A 16945-nucleotide genomic window follows, 5' to 3' on the forward strand; every position below is an offset into this window, starting at 1 on the left:
GGGACTCTGATGTGATGGGGGGACCTCTGATGTGATAGGGGACTCTGATGTGATGGGGGGACCTCTGATGTGATGGGAGGACCTCTGATGTGATAGAGGACTCTGATGTGATGGGAGCACCTCTGATGTGATAGGGGGACTCTGATGTAATGGGGGGACCTCTGATGTGATGCAGAGGACCTCTGATGTGTTGGAGGGGACCTCTGATTTGATGGAGGGGACCTCTGATATAATGGGAGGTCCTCTGATGTGACGGGGGACTCTGATGTGATAGGGGGACTCTGATGTGATGGGAGGACCTCTGATGTGATGGGAGGACCTCTGATGTAATGGAGGGGACCTCTGATATGATGGAGAGGACCTCTGATGTGATGGAGGGGACTCTGATTTGATGAAGGGGACCTCTGATGTGATGGGAGGACCTCTGATGTGATGGAGGGGACCTCCGATGTGATGGGAGGACCTCTGATGTGATGGAGGGGACCTCTGATGTAATGGAGGGGACCTCTGATGTGACGGAGAGGACCTCTGATGTGATGGAGTGGACCTCTGATGTGATGGAGAGGACCTCTGATGTGATGGAGGGGACCTCTGATGTGATGGAGGGGACCTCTGATGTGATGTGAGGACCTCTGATGTGATGGAGGGGACCTCTGATGTGATGGAGAGACCTCTGATGTGATTGAGAGACCTCTGATGTGATGGAGGGGACCTCTGATGTGATGGAGGGGACCTCTGATGTGATGGGAGGACCTCTGATGTGATAGGGGAACTCTGATGTGATGAATGGGACCTCTGAAGTGATGGAGGGACCTCTGATGTGATAGGGGAACTCTGATGTGATGAATGGGACCTCTGAAGTGATGGAGGGACCTCTGATGTGATGGAGGGGACCTCCGATGTGATAGGAGGACCTCTGATGTGATGGAGGGGACCTCTGATGTGATAGGGGAACTCTGATGTGATGAATGGGACCTCTGAAGTGATGGAGGGACCTCTGATGTGATGGAGGGGACCTCCGATGTGATGGGAGGACCTCTGATGTGATGGAGGGGACCTCTGATGTGATGGAGGGGACCTCCGATGTGATGGGAGGACCTCTGATGTGATGGGAGGACCTCTGATGTGATGGAGGGGACCTCTGATGTGATGGGAGGACCTCTGATGTGATGGAGGGGACCTCTGATGTGATGGAGAGGACCTCTGATGTGATGAAGGGGACCTCTGATGTGATGGAGGGGACCTCTGATGTAATGGGAGGACCTCTGATGTGATGGAGGGGACCTCTGATGTAATGGAGGGGACCTCTAATGTGACGGAGAGGACCTCTGATGTGATGGAGAGACCTCTGATGTGATGGAGGGGACCTCTGATGTGACGGGGGACTCTGATATGATGGAAGGACCTCTGATGTGATAGGGGGACTCTGATGTGATGGAGGGGACCTCTGATGTAATGGAGAGGACCTCTGATGTGATGGAGGGGACCTCTGATTTGATGGAGGGGACCTCTGATGTGATGGGAGGACCTCTGATGTGATGGAGGGGACCTCTGATGTTATGGAGAGGACCTCTGATGTGATGGAGGGGACCTCTGATTTGATGGAGGGGACCTCTGATGTAATGGGAGGACCTCTGGTGTGATGGAGGGGACCTCTGATGTGACGGGGGACTCTGATATGATGGAAGGACCTCTGATGTGATAGGGGGGCTCTGATGTGATGGGAGGACCTCTGATGTGTTGGAGGGGACCTCTGATGTGATGTGAGGACCTCTGATGTGATGGAGGGGACCTCTGATGTGATGGAGAGACCTCTGATGTGATTGAAAGACCTCTGATGTGATGGAGGGGACCTCTGATGTGATGGAGGGGACCTCTGATGTGATGGAGAGGACCTCTGATGTGATGGAGGGGACCTTTGATGTGATGGAGGGGACCTCTGATGTAATGGGAGGACCTCTGATGTAATGGGAGGACCTCTGATGTGATGGAGGGAACCTCTGATGTGACAGAGAGGACCTCTGATGTGATGGAGGGGACCTCTGATGTGATGGAGGGGATGTCTGATGTGATGGAGAGGACCTCTTATGTAATGGAGGGGACCTCTGATGTAATGGGAGGACCTCTGATGTGATAGGAAGACCTCTGATGTAATGGAGGGGACCTCTGATGTGATGGAGAGGACCTCTGATATGATGGAGGGGACCTCTGATGTGATGGAGAGGACCTCTGATGTAATGGAGGGGACCTCTGATGTAATGGGAGGACCTCTGATGTGAGGAGGGGACCTCTGATATGATCGAGGGGACCTCTGATGTGACGGGGACTCTGATGTGATGGAGGGGACCTCTGATGTGATGGAGGGGACTCTGATGTGATGGGAGGACCTCTGATGTAATGGGAGGACCTCTGATGTAATGGAGGGGACCTCTGATGTGATGGAGAGGACCTCTGATGTGTTGGAGGGGACCTCTGATTTGATGGAGGGGACCTCTGATGTAATGGGAGGACCTCTGATGTGACGGGGGACTCAGATGTGATAGGGGGACACTGATGTGATGGGAGGACCTCTGATGTGATGGGAGGACCTCTGATGTAATGGAGGGGACCTCTGATATGATGGAGAGGACCTCTGATGTGACGGAGAGGACCTCTGATGTAATGGAGGGGACCTCTGATGTGATGGGGGACCTCTGATGTGATGGGGGACTCTGATGTGATGGAGGTGACCTCTAATGTGATGGAGAGGACCTCTGATGTTTTGGAGGGGACCTCTGATTTGATGGAGGGGACCTCTGATGTAATAGGAGGACCTCTGATGTGATGGAGGGGACCTCTGATGTGATTGAAGGACCTCTGATGTGACGGGGGACTCTGATGTGATGGGAGGACCTCTGATGTAATAGAGGGAACCTCTGATGTAATGGAGGGGACCTCTGATGTGATGGAGAGGACCTCTGATGTGATGAAGGGGACCTTTGATGTGATGGAGGACCTCTGATGTGATGGGAGGACTTCTGATGTGATGGAGGAGACCTCTGATGTGATGGGGGGACCTCTGATGTGATGGGGGGACCTCTGATGTGATGGAGAGACCTCTGATGTGATGGAGGGACCTCTGATGTGATAGGGGGACTCTGATGTGATGGGGGACCTCTGATGTGATGGAGGGACCTCTGATGTGATGGAGAGGACCTCTAATGTGATGGGGGGACCTCTGATGTGATGGAGGGACCTCTGATGTGATAGGGGGACTCTGATGTGATGAATGGGACCTCTGAAGTGATGGAGGGACCTCTGATGTGATGGAGGGGACCTCCGATGTGATGGGAGGACCTCTGATGTGATGGAGGGGACCTCCGATGTGATGGGAGGACCTCTGTTGTGATGGAGGGGACCTCTGATGTGATGGAGGGGACCTCTGATGTGATGGGAGGACCTCTGATGTGATGGAGGGGACCTCTGATGTGATGGAGAGGACCACTGATGTGATGGAGGGGACCTCTGATGTGATGGAGGGGACCTCTGATGTAATGGGAGGACCTCTGATGTGATGGAGGGGACCTCTGATGTAATGGAGGGGACCTCTGATGTGACGGAGAGGACCTCTGATGTGATGGAGGGGACCTCTGATGTGATGGAGAGGACCTCTGATGTGATGGAGGCGACCTCTGATGTGATGGAGGGGACCTCTGATGTGATGTGAGGACCTCTGATGTGATGGAGGGGACCTCTGATGTGATGGAGAGACCTCTGATGTGATTGAGAGACCTCTGATGTGATGGAGGGGACCTCTGATGTGATGGAGGGGACCTCTGATGTGATGGAGAGGACCTCTGATGTGATGGAGGGGACCTTTGATGTGATGGAGGGGACCTCTGATGTAATGGGAGGACCTCTGATGTGATGGAGGGGACCTCTGATGTGATGGAGAGGACCTCTGATGTGATGGAGGGGACCTCTGATGTGATGGAGGGGACGTCTGATGTGATGGAGAGGACCTCTGATGTAATGGAGGGGACCTCTGATGTAATGGGAGGACCTCTGATGTGATAGGAAGACCTCTGATGTAATGGAGGGGACCTCTGATGTGATGGAGAGGACCTCTGATATGATGGAGGGGACCTCTGATGTGATGGAGGGGACCTCTGATGTGATGGAGAGGACCTCTGATGTAATGGAGGGGACCTCTGATGTAATGGGAGGACCTCTGATGTGATAGAGAGGACCTCTGATGTGATGGAGGGGACCTCTGATGTGATGGAGGAGACCTCTGATGTGACGGGGACTCTGATGTGATGGAGGGGACCTCTGATGTGATGGAGGGGACTCTGATGTGATGGGAGGACCTCTGATGTAACGGGAGGACCTCTGATGTAATGGAGGGGACCTCTGATGTGATGGAGAGGACCTCTGATGTGTTGGAGGGGACCTCTGATTTGATGGAGGGGACCTCTGATGTAATGGGAGGACCTCTGATGTGACGGGGGACTCAGATGTGATAGGGGGACTCTGATGTGATGGGAGGACCTCTGATGTGATGGGAGGACCTCTGATGTAATGGAGGGGACCTCTGATATGATGGAGAGGACCTCTGATTTGATGGAGGGGACCTCTGATGTGATGGGAGGACTTCTGATTTGATGGAGGGGACCTCTGATGTGATGGGAGGACCTCTGATGTGACGGAGAGGACCTCTGATGTGATGGAGGGGACCTCTGATGTGATGGGGGACCTCTGATGTGATGGAGGGACCTCTGATGTGATGGAGAGGACCTCTAATGTGATGGGGGGACCTCTGATGTGATGGAGGGACCTCTGATGTGATAGGGGGACTCTGATGTGATGAATGGGACCTCTGAAGTGATGGAGGGACCTCTGATGTGATGGAGGGGACCTCTGATGTGATGGGAGGACCTCTGATGTGATGGAGGGGACCTCCGATGTGATGGGAGGACCTCTGTTGTGATGGAGGGGACCTCTGATGTGATGGAGGGGACCTCTGATGTGATGGGAGGACCTCTGATGTGATGGAGGGGACCTCTGATGTGATGGAGGGGACCTCTGATGTGATGGAGAGGACCACTGATGTGATGGAGGGGACCTCTGATGTGATGGAGGGGACCTCTGATGTAATGGGAGGACCTCTGATGTGATGGAGGGGACCTCTGATGTAATGGAGGGGACCTCTGATGTGACGGAGAGGACCTCTGATGTGATGGAGGGGACCTCTGATGTGATGGAGAGGACCTCTGATGTGATGGAGGTGACCTCTGATGTGATGGAGGGGACCTCTGATGTGATGTGAGGACCTCTGATGTGATGGAGGGGACCTCTGATGTGATGGAGAGACCTCTGATGTGATTGAGAGACCTCTGATGTGATGGAGGGGACCTCTGATGTGATGGAGGGGACCTCTGATGTGATGGAGAGGACCTCTGATGTGATGGAGGGGACCTTTGATGTGATGGAGGGGACCTCTGATGTAATGGGAGGACCTCTGATGTGATGGAGGGGACCTCTGATGTGATGGAGAGGACCTCTGATGTGATGGAGGGGACCTCTGATGTGATGGAGGGGACGTCTGATGTGATGGAGAGGACCTCTGATGTAATGGAGGGGACCTCTGATGTAATGGGAGGACCTCTGATGTGATAGGAAGACCTCTGATGTAATGGAGGGGACCTCTGATGTGATGGAGAGGACCTCTGATATGATGGAGGGGACCTCTGATGTGATGGAGGGGACCTCTGATGTGATGGAGAGGACCTCTGATGTAATGGAGGGGACCTCTGATGTAATGGGAGGACCTCTGATGTGATAGAGAGGACCTCTGATGTGATGGAGGGGACCTCTGATGTGATGGAGGAGACCTCTGATGTGACGGGGACTCTGATGTGATGGAGGGGACCTCTGATGTGATGGAGGGGACCTCTGATGTAATGGGAGGACCTCTGATGTGACGGGGGACTCAGATGTGATAGGGGGACTCTGATGTGATGGGAGGACCTCTGATGTGATGGGAGGACCTCTGATGTAATGGAGGGGACCTCTGATTTGATGGAGGGGACCTCTGATGTGATGGGAGGACTTCTGATTTGATGGAGGGGACCTCTGATGTGATGGGAGGACCTCTGATGTGACGGAGAGGACCTCTGATGTGATGGAGGGGACCTCTGATGTGATGAAGGAGACCTCTGATGTGACTGGGACTCTGATGTGATGGAGGGGACCTCTGATGTGATGGAGGGGACTCTGATGTGATGGGAGGACCTCTGATGTAACGGGAGGACCTCTGATGTAATGGAGGGGACCTTTGATGTGATGGAGAGGACCTCTGATGTGTTGGAGGGGACCTCTGATTTGATGGAGGGGACCTCTGATGTAATGGGAGGACCTCTGATGTGACGGGGGACTCAGATGTGATAGGGGGACTCTGATGTGATGGGAGGACCTCTGATGTGATGGGAGGACCTCTGATATAATGGAGGGGACCTCTGATATGATGGAGAGGACCTCTGATGTGATGGAGGGGACCTCTGATTTGATGGAGGGGACCTCTGATGTGATGGGAGGATTTCTGATTTGATGGAGGGGACCTCTGATGTGATGGGAGGACCTCTGATGTGACGGAGAGGACCTCTGATGTGATGGAGGGGACCTCTGATGTGATGGAGGGGACCTCTGATGTGATGGGAGGACCTCTGATGTGATGGGAGGACCTCTGATGTGATGGGGGACCTCTGATGTGATGGGAGGACCTCTGATGTGATGGGGGACCTCTGATGTGATGGAGAGGACCTCTGATTTGATGGAGGGGACCTCTTATGTAATGGGAGGACCTCTGATGTGATGGAGGGGACCTCTGATGTGATGGAGGTGACCTCTAATGTGATGGAGAGGACCTCTGATGTGTTGGAGGGGACCTCTGATTTGATGGAGAGGACCTCTGATGTAATAGGAGGACCTCTGATGTGATGGAGGGGACCTCTGATGTGATTGGAGGACCTCTGATGTGACGGGGGACTCTGATGTGATGGGAGGACCTCTGATGTAATAGAGGGGGCCTCTGATGTAATGGAGGCGACCTCTGATGTGATGGAGAGGACCTCTGATGTGATGGAGAGGACCTCTGATGTAATGGGAGGACCTCTGATGTAATGGGAGGACCTCTGATGTGATGGGAGGACCTCTGATGTGATGGAGGGGACCTCTGATGTAATGGAGAGGACCTCTGATGTGATGGAGGGGACCTCTGATTTGATGGAGGGGACCTCTGATGTAATGGGAGGACCTCTGGTGTGACGGGGGACTCTGATATGATGGGAGGACCTCTGATGTGATAGGTGGACTCTGATGTGATGGGAGGACCTCTGATGTGATAGGGGGACTCTGATGTGATGGGGGGACCTCTGATGTGATAGGGGACTCTGATGTGATGGGAGGACCTCTGATGTGATGGGAGGACCTCTGATGTGATAGAGGACTCTGATGTGATGGGAGGACCTCTGATGTGATAGGGGGACCTCTGATGTGATGGAGGGGACCTCTGATGTGATGGGAGGACCTCTGATGTGATGGAGGGGACCTCTGATGTTTTGGAGAGACCTCTGATGTGATGGAGGGGACCTCTGATGTGATGGAGAGGACCTCTGATGTGATGGAGAGACCTCTGATGTGATGGAGGGGACCTCTGATGTGATGGAGAGGACCTCTGATGTGATGGAGAGACCTCTGATGTGATGGAGGGGACCTCTGATGTGATGGGAGGACCTCTGATGTGATGGAGGGGACCTCTGATGTAATGGAGAGGACCTCTGATGTGATGGAGGGGACCTCTGATTTGATGGAGGGGACCTCTGATGTAATGGGAGGACCTCTGGTGTGATGGAGGGGACCTCTGATGTGACGGGGGACTCTGATATGATGGGAGGACCTCTGATGTGATAGGGGGACTCTGATGTGATGGGAGGACCTCTGATGTGATGAAGGGGACCTTTGATGTGATGGGAGGACCTCTGATGTGATAGGAGGACTCTGATGTGATGGGGGGACCTCTGATGTGATAGGGGGACTCTGATGTGATGGGGGGACCTCTGATGTGATAGGAGGACTCTGATGTGATGGGGGGACCTCTGATGTGATAGGGGGACTCTGATGTGATGGGGGGACCTCTGATGTGATAGGGGACTCTGATGTGATGGGAGGACCTCTGATGTGATGGGAGGACCTCTGATGTGATAGAGGACTCTGATGTGATGGGAGCACCTCTGATGTGATAGGGGGACTCTGATGTAATGGGGGGACCTCTGATGTGATGCAGAGGACCTCTGATGTGTTGGAGGGGACCTCTGATTTGATGGAGGGGACCTCTGATATAATGGGAGGTCCTCTGATGTGACGGGGGACTCTGATGTGATAGGGGGACTCTGATGTGATGGGAGGACCTCTGATGTGATGGGAGGACCTCTGATGTAATGGAGGGGACCTCTGATATGATGGAGAGGACCTCTGATGTGATGGAGGGGACTCTGATTTGATGAAGGGGACCTCTGATGTGATGGGAGGACCTCTGATGTGATGGAGGGGACCTCCGATGTGATGGGAGGACCTCTGATGTGATGGAGGGGACCTCTGATGTAATGGAGGGGACCTCTGATGTGACGGAGAGGACCTCTGATGTGATGGAGTGGACCTCTGATGTGATGGAGAGGACCTCTGATGTGATGGAGGGGACCTCTGATGTGATGGAGGGGACCTCTGATGTGATGGAGGGGACCTCTGATGTGATGTGAGGACCTCTGATGTGATGGAGGGGACCTCTGATGTGATGGAGAGACCTCTGATGTGATTGAGAGACCTCTGATGTGATGGAGGGGACCTCTGATGTGATGGAGGGGACCTCTGATGTGATGGGAGGACCTCTGATGTGATAGGGGAACTCTGATGTGATGAATGGGACCTCTGAAGTGATGGAGGGACCTCTGATGTGATAGGGGAACTCTGATGTGATGAATGGGACCTCTGAAGTGATGGAGGGACCTCTGATGTGATGGAGGGGACCTCCGATGTGATAGGAGGACCTCTGATGTGATGGAGGGGACCTCTGATGTGATAGGGGAACTCTGATGTGATGAATGGGACCTCTGAAGTGATGGAGGGACCTCTGATGTGATGGAGGGGACCTCCGATGTGATGGGAGGACCTCTGATGTGATGGAGGGGACCTCTGATGTGATGGAGGGGACCTCCGATGTGATGGGAGGACCTCTGATGTGATGGGAGGACCTCTGATGTGATGGAGGGGACCTCTGATGTGATGGGAGGACCTCTGATGTGATGGAGTGGACCTCTGATGTGATGGAGAGGACCTCTGATGTGATGAAGGGGACCTCTGATGTGATGGAGGGGACCTCTGATGTAATGGGAGGACCTCTGATGTGATGGAGGGGACCTCTGATGTAATGGAGGGGACCTCTAATGTGACGGAGAGGACCTCTGATGTGATGGAGAGACCTCTGATGTGATGGAGGGGACCTCTGATGTGACGGGGGACTCTGATATGATGGAAGGACCTCTGATGTGATAGGGGGACTCTGATGTGATGGAGGGGACCTCTGATGTAATGGAGAGGACCTCTGATGTGATGGAGGGGACCTCTGATTTGATGGAGGGGACCTCTGATGTGATGGGAGGACCTCTGATGTGATGGAGGGGACCTCTGATGTTATGGAGAGGACCTCTGATGTGATGGAGGGGACCTCTGATTTGATGGAGGGGACCTCTGATGTAATGGGAGGACCTCTGGTGTGATGGAGGGGACCTCTGATGTGACGGGGGACTCTGATATGATGGAAGGACCTCTGATGTGATAGGGGGGCTCTGATGTGATGGGAGGACCTCTGATGTGTTGGAGGGGACCTCTGATGTGATGTGAGGACCTCTGATGTGATGGAGGGGACCTCTGATGTGATGGAGAGACCTCTGATGTGATTGAAAGACCTCTGATGTGATGGAGGGGACCTCTGATGTGATGGAGGGGACCTCTGATGTGATGGAGAGGACCTCTGATGTGATGGAGGGGACCTTTGATGTGATGGAGGGGACCTCTGATGTAATGGGAGGACCTCTGATGTAATGGGAGGACCTCTGATGTGATGGAGGGAACCTCTGATGTGACAGAGAGGACCTCTGATGTGATGGAGGGGACCTCTGATGTGATGGAGGGGATGTCTGATGTGATGGAGAGGACCTCTTATGTAATGGAGGGGACCTCTGATGTAATGGGAGGACCTCTGATGTGATAGGAAGACCTCTGATGTAATGGAGGGGACCTCTGATGTGATGGAGAGGACCTCTGATATGATGGAGGGGACCTCTGATGTGATGGAGGGGACCTCTGATGTGATGGAGAGGACCTCTGATGTAATGGAGGGGACCTCTGATGTAATGGGAGGACCTCTGATGTGAGGAGGGGACCTCTGATATGATCGAGGGGACCTCTGATGTGACGGGGACTCTGATGTGATGGAGGGGACCTCTGATGTGATGGAGGGGACTCTGATGTGATGGGAGGACCTCTGATGTAATGGGAGGACCTCTGATGTAATGGAGGGGACCTCTGATGTGATGGAGAGGACCTCTGATGTGTTGGAGGGGACCTCTGATTTGATGGAGGGGACCTCTGATGTAATGGGAGGACCTCTGATGTGACGGGGGACTCAGATGTGATAGGGGGACACTGATGTGATGGGAGGACCTCTGATGTGATGGGAGGACCTCTGATGTAATGGAGGGGACCTCTGATATGATGGAGAGGACCTCTGATGTGACGGAGAGGACCTCTGATGTAATGGAGGGGACCTCTGATGTGATGGGGGACCTCTGATGTGATGGGGGACTCTGATGTGATGGAGGTGACCTCTAATGTGATGGAGAGGACCTCTGATGTTTTGGAGGGGACCTCTGATTTGATGGAGGGGACCTCTGATGTAATAGGAGGACCTCTGATGTGATGGAGGGGACCTCTGATGTGATTGAAGGACCTCTGATGTGACGGGGGACTCTGATGTGATGGGAGGACCTCTGATGTAATAGAGGGGACCTCTGATGTAATGGAGGGGACCTCTGATGTGATGGAGAGGACCTCTGATGTGATGAAGGGGACCTTTGATGTGATGGAGGACCTCTGATGTGATGGAGAGGACCTCTGATGTGATGGGAGGACTTCTGATGTGATGGAGGAGACCTCTGATGTGATGGGGGGACCTCTGATGTGATGGGGGGACCTCTGATGTGATGGAGAGACCTCTGATGTGATGGAGGGACCTCTGATGTGATAGGGGGACTCTGATGTGATGGGGGACCTCTGATGTGATGGAGGGACCTCTGATGTGATGGAGAGGACCTCTAATGTGATGGGGGGACCTCTGATGTGATGGAGGGACCTCTGATGTGATAGGGGGACTCTGATGTGATGAATGGGACCTCTGAAGTGATGGAGGGACCTCTGATGTGATGGAGGGGACCTCCGATGTGATGGGAGGACCTCTGATGTGATGGAGGGGACCTCCGATGTGATGGGAGGACCTCTGTTGTGATGGAGGGGACCTCTGATGTGATGGAGGGGACCTCTGATGTGATGGGAGGACCTCTGATGTGATGGAGGGGACCTCTGATGTGATGGAGAGGACCACTGATGTGATGGAGGGGACCTCTGATGTGATGGAGGGGACCTCTGATGTAATGGGAGGACCTCTGATGTGATGGAGGGGACCTCTGATGTAATGGAGGGGACCTCTGATGTGACGGAGAGGACCTCTGATGTGATGGAGGGGACCTCTGATGTGATGGAGAGGACCTCTGATGTGATGGAGGCGACCTCTGATGTGATGGAGGGGACCTCTGATGTGATGTGAGGACCTCTGATGTGATGGAGGGGACCTCTGATGTGATGGAGAGACCTCTGATGTGATTGAGAGACCTCTGATGTGATGGAGGGGACCTCTGATGTGATGGAGGGGACCTCTGATGTGATGGAGAGGACCTCTGATGTGATGGAGGGGACCTTTGATGTGATGGAGGGGACCTCTGATGTAATGGGAGGACCTCTGATGTGATGGAGGGGACCTCTGATGTGATGGAGAGGACCTCTGATGTGATGGAGGGGACCTCTGATGTGATGGAGGGGACGTCTGATGTGATGGAGAGGACCTCTGATGTAATGGAGGGGACCTCTGATGTAATGGGAGGACCTCTGATGTGATAGGAAGACCTCTGATGTAATGGAGGGGACCTCTGATGTGATGGAGAGGACCTCTGATATGATGGAGGGGACCTCTGATGTGATGGAGGGGACCTCTGATGTGATGGAGAGGACCTCTGATGTAATGGAGGGGACCTCTGATGTAATGGGAGGACCTCTGATGTGATAGAGAGGACCTCTGATGTGATGGAGGGGACCTCTGATGTGATGGAGGAGACCTCTGATGTGACGGGGACTCTGATGTGATGGAGGGGACCTCTGATGTGATGGAGGGGACTCTGATGTGATGGGAGGACCTCTGATGTAACGGGAGGACCTCTGATGTAATGGAGGGGACCTCTGATGTGATGGAGAGGACCTCTGATGTGTTGGAGGGGACCTCTGATTTGATGGAGGGGACCTCTGATGTAATGGGAGGACCTCTGATGTGACGGGGGACTCAGATGTGATAGGGGGACTCTGATGTGATGGGAGGACCTCTGATGTGATGGGAGGACCTCTGATGTAATGGAGGGGACCTCTGATATGATGGAGAGGACCTCTGATTTGATGGAGGGGACCTCTGATGTGATGGGAGGACTTCTGATTTGATGGAGGGGACCTCTGATGTGATGGGAGGACCTCTGATGTGACGGAGAGGACCTCTGATGTGATGGAGGGGACCTCTGATGTGATGGGGGACCTCTGATGTGATGGAGGGACCTCTGATGTGATGGAGAGGACCTCTAATGTGATGGGGGGACCTCTGATGTGATGGAGGGACCTCTGATGTGATAGGGGGACTCTGATGTGATGAATGGGACCTCTGAAGTGATGGAGGGACCTCTGATGTGATGGAGGGGACCTCCGATGTGATGGGAGGACCTCTGATGTGATGGAGGGGACCTCCGATGTGATGGGAGGACCTCTGTTGTGATGGAGGGGACCTCTGATGTGATGGAGGGGACCTCTGATGTGATGGGAGGACCTCTGATGTGATGGAGGGGACCTCTGATGTGATGGAGGGGACCTCTGATGTGATGGAGAGGACCACTGATGTGATGGAGGGGACCTCTGATGTGATGGAGGGGACCTCTGATGTAATGGGAGGACCTCTGATGTGATGGAGGGGACCTCTGATGTAATGGAGGGGACCTCTGATGTGACGGAGAGGACCTCTGATGTGATGGAGGGGACCTCTGATGTGATGGAGAGGACCTCTGATGTGATGGAGGTGACCTCTGATGTGATGGAGGGGACCTCTGATGTGATGTGAGGACCTCTGATGTGATGGAGGGGACCTCTGATGTGATGGAGAGACCTCTGATGTGATTGAGAGACCTCTGATGTGATGGAGGGGACCTCTGATGTGATGGAGGGGACCTCTGATGTGATGGAGAGGACCTCTGATGTGATGGAGGGGACCTTTGATGTGATGGAGGGGACCTCTGATGTAATGGGAGGACCTCTGATGTGATGGAGGGGACCTCTGATGTGATGGAGAGGACCTCTGATGTGATGGAGGGGACCTCTGATGTGATGGAGGGGACGTCTGATGTGATGGAGAGGACCTCTGATGTAATGGAGGGGACCTCTGATGTAATGGGAGGACCTCTGATGTGATAGGAAGACCTCTGATGTAATGGAGGGGACCTCTGATGTGATGGAGAGGACCTCTGATATGATGGAGGGGACCTCTGATGTGATGGAGGGGACCTCTGATGTGATGGAGAGGACCTCTGATGTAATGGAGGGGACCTCTGATGTAATGGGAGGACCTCTGATGTGATAGAGAGGACCTCTGATGTGATGGAGGGGACCTCTGATGTGATGGAGGAGACCTCTGATGTGACGGGGACTCTGATGTGATGGAGGGGACCTCTGATGTGATGGAGGGGACCTCTGATGTAATGGGAGGACCTCTGATGTGACGGGGGACTCAGATGTGATAGGGGGACTCTGATGTGATGGGAGGACCTCTGATGTGATGGGAGGACCTCTGATGTAATGGAGGGGACCTCTGATTTGATGGAGGGGACCTCTGATGTGATGGGAGGACTTCTGATTTGATGGAGGGGACCTCTGATGTGATGGGAGGACCTCTGATGTGACGGAGAGGACCTCTGATGTGATGGAGGGGACCTCTGATGTGATGGAGGAGACCTCTGATGTGACTGGGACTCTGATGTGATGGAGGGGACCTCTGATGTGATGGAGGGGACTCTGATGTGATGGGAGGACCTCTGATGTAACGGGAGGACCTCTGATGTAATGGAGGGGACCTCTGATGTGATGGAGAGGACCTCTGATGTGTTGGAGGGGACCTCTGATTTGATGGAGGGGACCTCTGATGTAATGGGAGGACCTCTGATGTGACGGGGGACTCAGATGTGATAGGGGGACTCTGATGTGATGGGAGGACCTCTGATGTGATGGGAGGACCTCTGATATAATGGAGGGGACCTCTGATATGATGGAGAGGACCTCTGATGTGATGGAGGGGACCTCTGATTTGATGGAGGGGACCTCTGATGTGATGGGAGGACTTCTGATTTGATGGAGGGGACCTCTGATGTGATGGGAGGACCTCTGATGTGACGGAGAGGACCTCTGATGTGATGGAGGGGACCTCTGATGTGATGGAGGGGACCTCTGATGTGATGGGAGGACCTCTGATGTGATGGGAGGACCTCTGATGTGATGGGGGACCTCTGATGTGATGGGAGGACCTCTGATGTGATGGGGGACCTCTGATGTGATGGAGAGGACCTCTGATTTGATGGAGGGGACCTCTTATGTAATGGGAGGACCTCTGATGTGATGGAGGGGACCTCTGATGTGATGGAGGTGACCTCTAATGTGATGGAGAGGACCTCTGATGTGTTGGAGGGGACCTCTGATTTGATGGAGAGGACCTCTGATGTAATAGGAGGACCTCTGATGTGATAGAGGGGACCTCTGATGTGATTGGAGGACCTCTGATGTGACGGGGGACTCTGATGTGATGGGAGGACCTCTGATGTAATAGAGGGGGCCTCTGATGTAATGGAGGCGACCTCTGATGTGATGGAGAGGACCTCTGATGTGATGGAGAGGACCTCTGATGTGATGGGAGGACCTCTGATGTAATGGGAGGACCTCTGATGTGATGGAGAGGACCTCTGATGTGATGGAGGGGACCTCTGATGTGATGGAGGGACCTCTGATGTGATGGAGAGGACCTCTGATGTGATGAAGGGGACCTTTGATGTGATGGAGGGGACCTCTGATGTGATGGAGGGACCTCTGATGTGATAGGGGGACTCTGATGTGATGGAGGGACCTCTGATGTGATAGGGGGACTCTGATGTGATGGAGGGACCTCTGATGTGATGGGGGACTCTGATGTGATGGAGGGACTCTGATGTGATGGAGGGACTCTGATGTGATGTAGGGACCTCTGATGTGATAGGGGGACTCTGATGTGATGTAGGGACCTCTGATGTGATGTAGGGACCTCTGATGTGAAAGGGGGTCTCTGTTATGATTGTCAATAACAAAAAAAGAGGAAGTTAAATTCACAGAAAAGCGACAAAGAATCAGCAAGAAAACGATTACTCTTTATACTCTAATCTATGAAAGCTTGATATATTTTTGTAGTTCCGTGTGACCCCCTTAGCTGTTCACTGCCCCTTTAAAGTGCCACCCAGAGGAAAAATTGTCTTCAAACTCCCCCTGCTGATGGGAGCTGGTAGTGCATTGAGGTCTAACTTGTCCGTTTGCTCCCGCTGTACGGGTAGCTCCTGGTGACGTCACGCCTTAGTTCTTGACTACACATACATATCATATTTTATTGATATATTTATTGTCCTGGAAGCTTTAAGGGGCGGAGTTTTAGAAAAGCAAATTCTTTTTTTTTTTTTTTTTGCATAAAAGTGGAGTTCGATCTCCATTGTACAAGAACTCCGGATCCCTCTCGTTACGTCTCATCCCTGGGAAATATATTTGTGTTTGATTTTGTAGATGAAGATGATGGATGCTGGACACCAAGATCTGACCGTCCGATCCAATAGATGGAAGCAATCCAAACCACGCTGCTGTCCATGCCGTGGCAAAAAACCAAAGGGATGCACGGTACGGTATAAGAGCTTACACTTTATTTCTGGGCTGTCTATCTGCAGTGTCTGAAGGCCATCTACTCACACATCCAACCCTTCAATAAACTCCATCCCTTCTCTCTCCCCAGCATTGCCCGGGATCGTGTGGATTAGCCGCAGCCTTTCCAAACACGGAGTCCCGCACACATGAATAGGTAATCTGAATGTCTCTAATATATCATTATTTCCTGGAAATCGGGGGGGTGGGGGTTTACTTAAAGGGCTCTTCGCCTCAAAATGGCGATTCTGTATGAACGAGGCCTACAATAATCACACACATAGGTTGGACTTGATGGACTTGTGTCTTTTTTCAACTTCACCTACTATGTAACTATGTAACTATGTAGCAAGCTCTTTCTTTTGGGTTCATTTCTGCATATAATAGTCACTGAAGGACCCGGCCTTTTCTGATACTTCTTATTTACGAGTAAAATCTGTATTTTTTTGCTAAAAAATTACTTACAACCCCCAAACATTATAGATTTTTTTTTTTTTAGCAGAAACCCTAGAGAGTAACATGGCGACTTTTGCCATTTTTTATGTCACGCGGTATTGGCGCAGCGGTT

At 52.9% G+C, this 16945-nt stretch overlaps 1 long non-coding RNA gene across 1 annotated transcript in view; it reads left to right on the forward strand.

Moving 5' to 3' along the window:
- Positions 1 to 16945, forward strand: part of LOC141145680 (uncharacterized) — a 65734-nt gene that overhangs the window by 32230 nt on the left and 16559 nt on the right. The window contains exons 2-3 of the long non-coding RNA XR_012244586.1: positions 16246 to 16356; positions 16469 to 16534. This is a non-coding gene — a long non-coding RNA (uncharacterized lncRNA). The remainder of the gene's footprint in view (positions 1 to 16245; positions 16357 to 16468; positions 16535 to 16945) is intronic.

This window comes from Aquarana catesbeiana, linkage group LG05 (assembly GCF_042186555.1).
Source record: "Aquarana catesbeiana isolate 2022-GZ linkage group LG05, ASM4218655v1, whole genome shotgun sequence".
Classification (NCBI taxonomy): domain Eukaryota; kingdom Metazoa; phylum Chordata; class Amphibia; order Anura; family Ranidae; genus Aquarana; species Aquarana catesbeiana.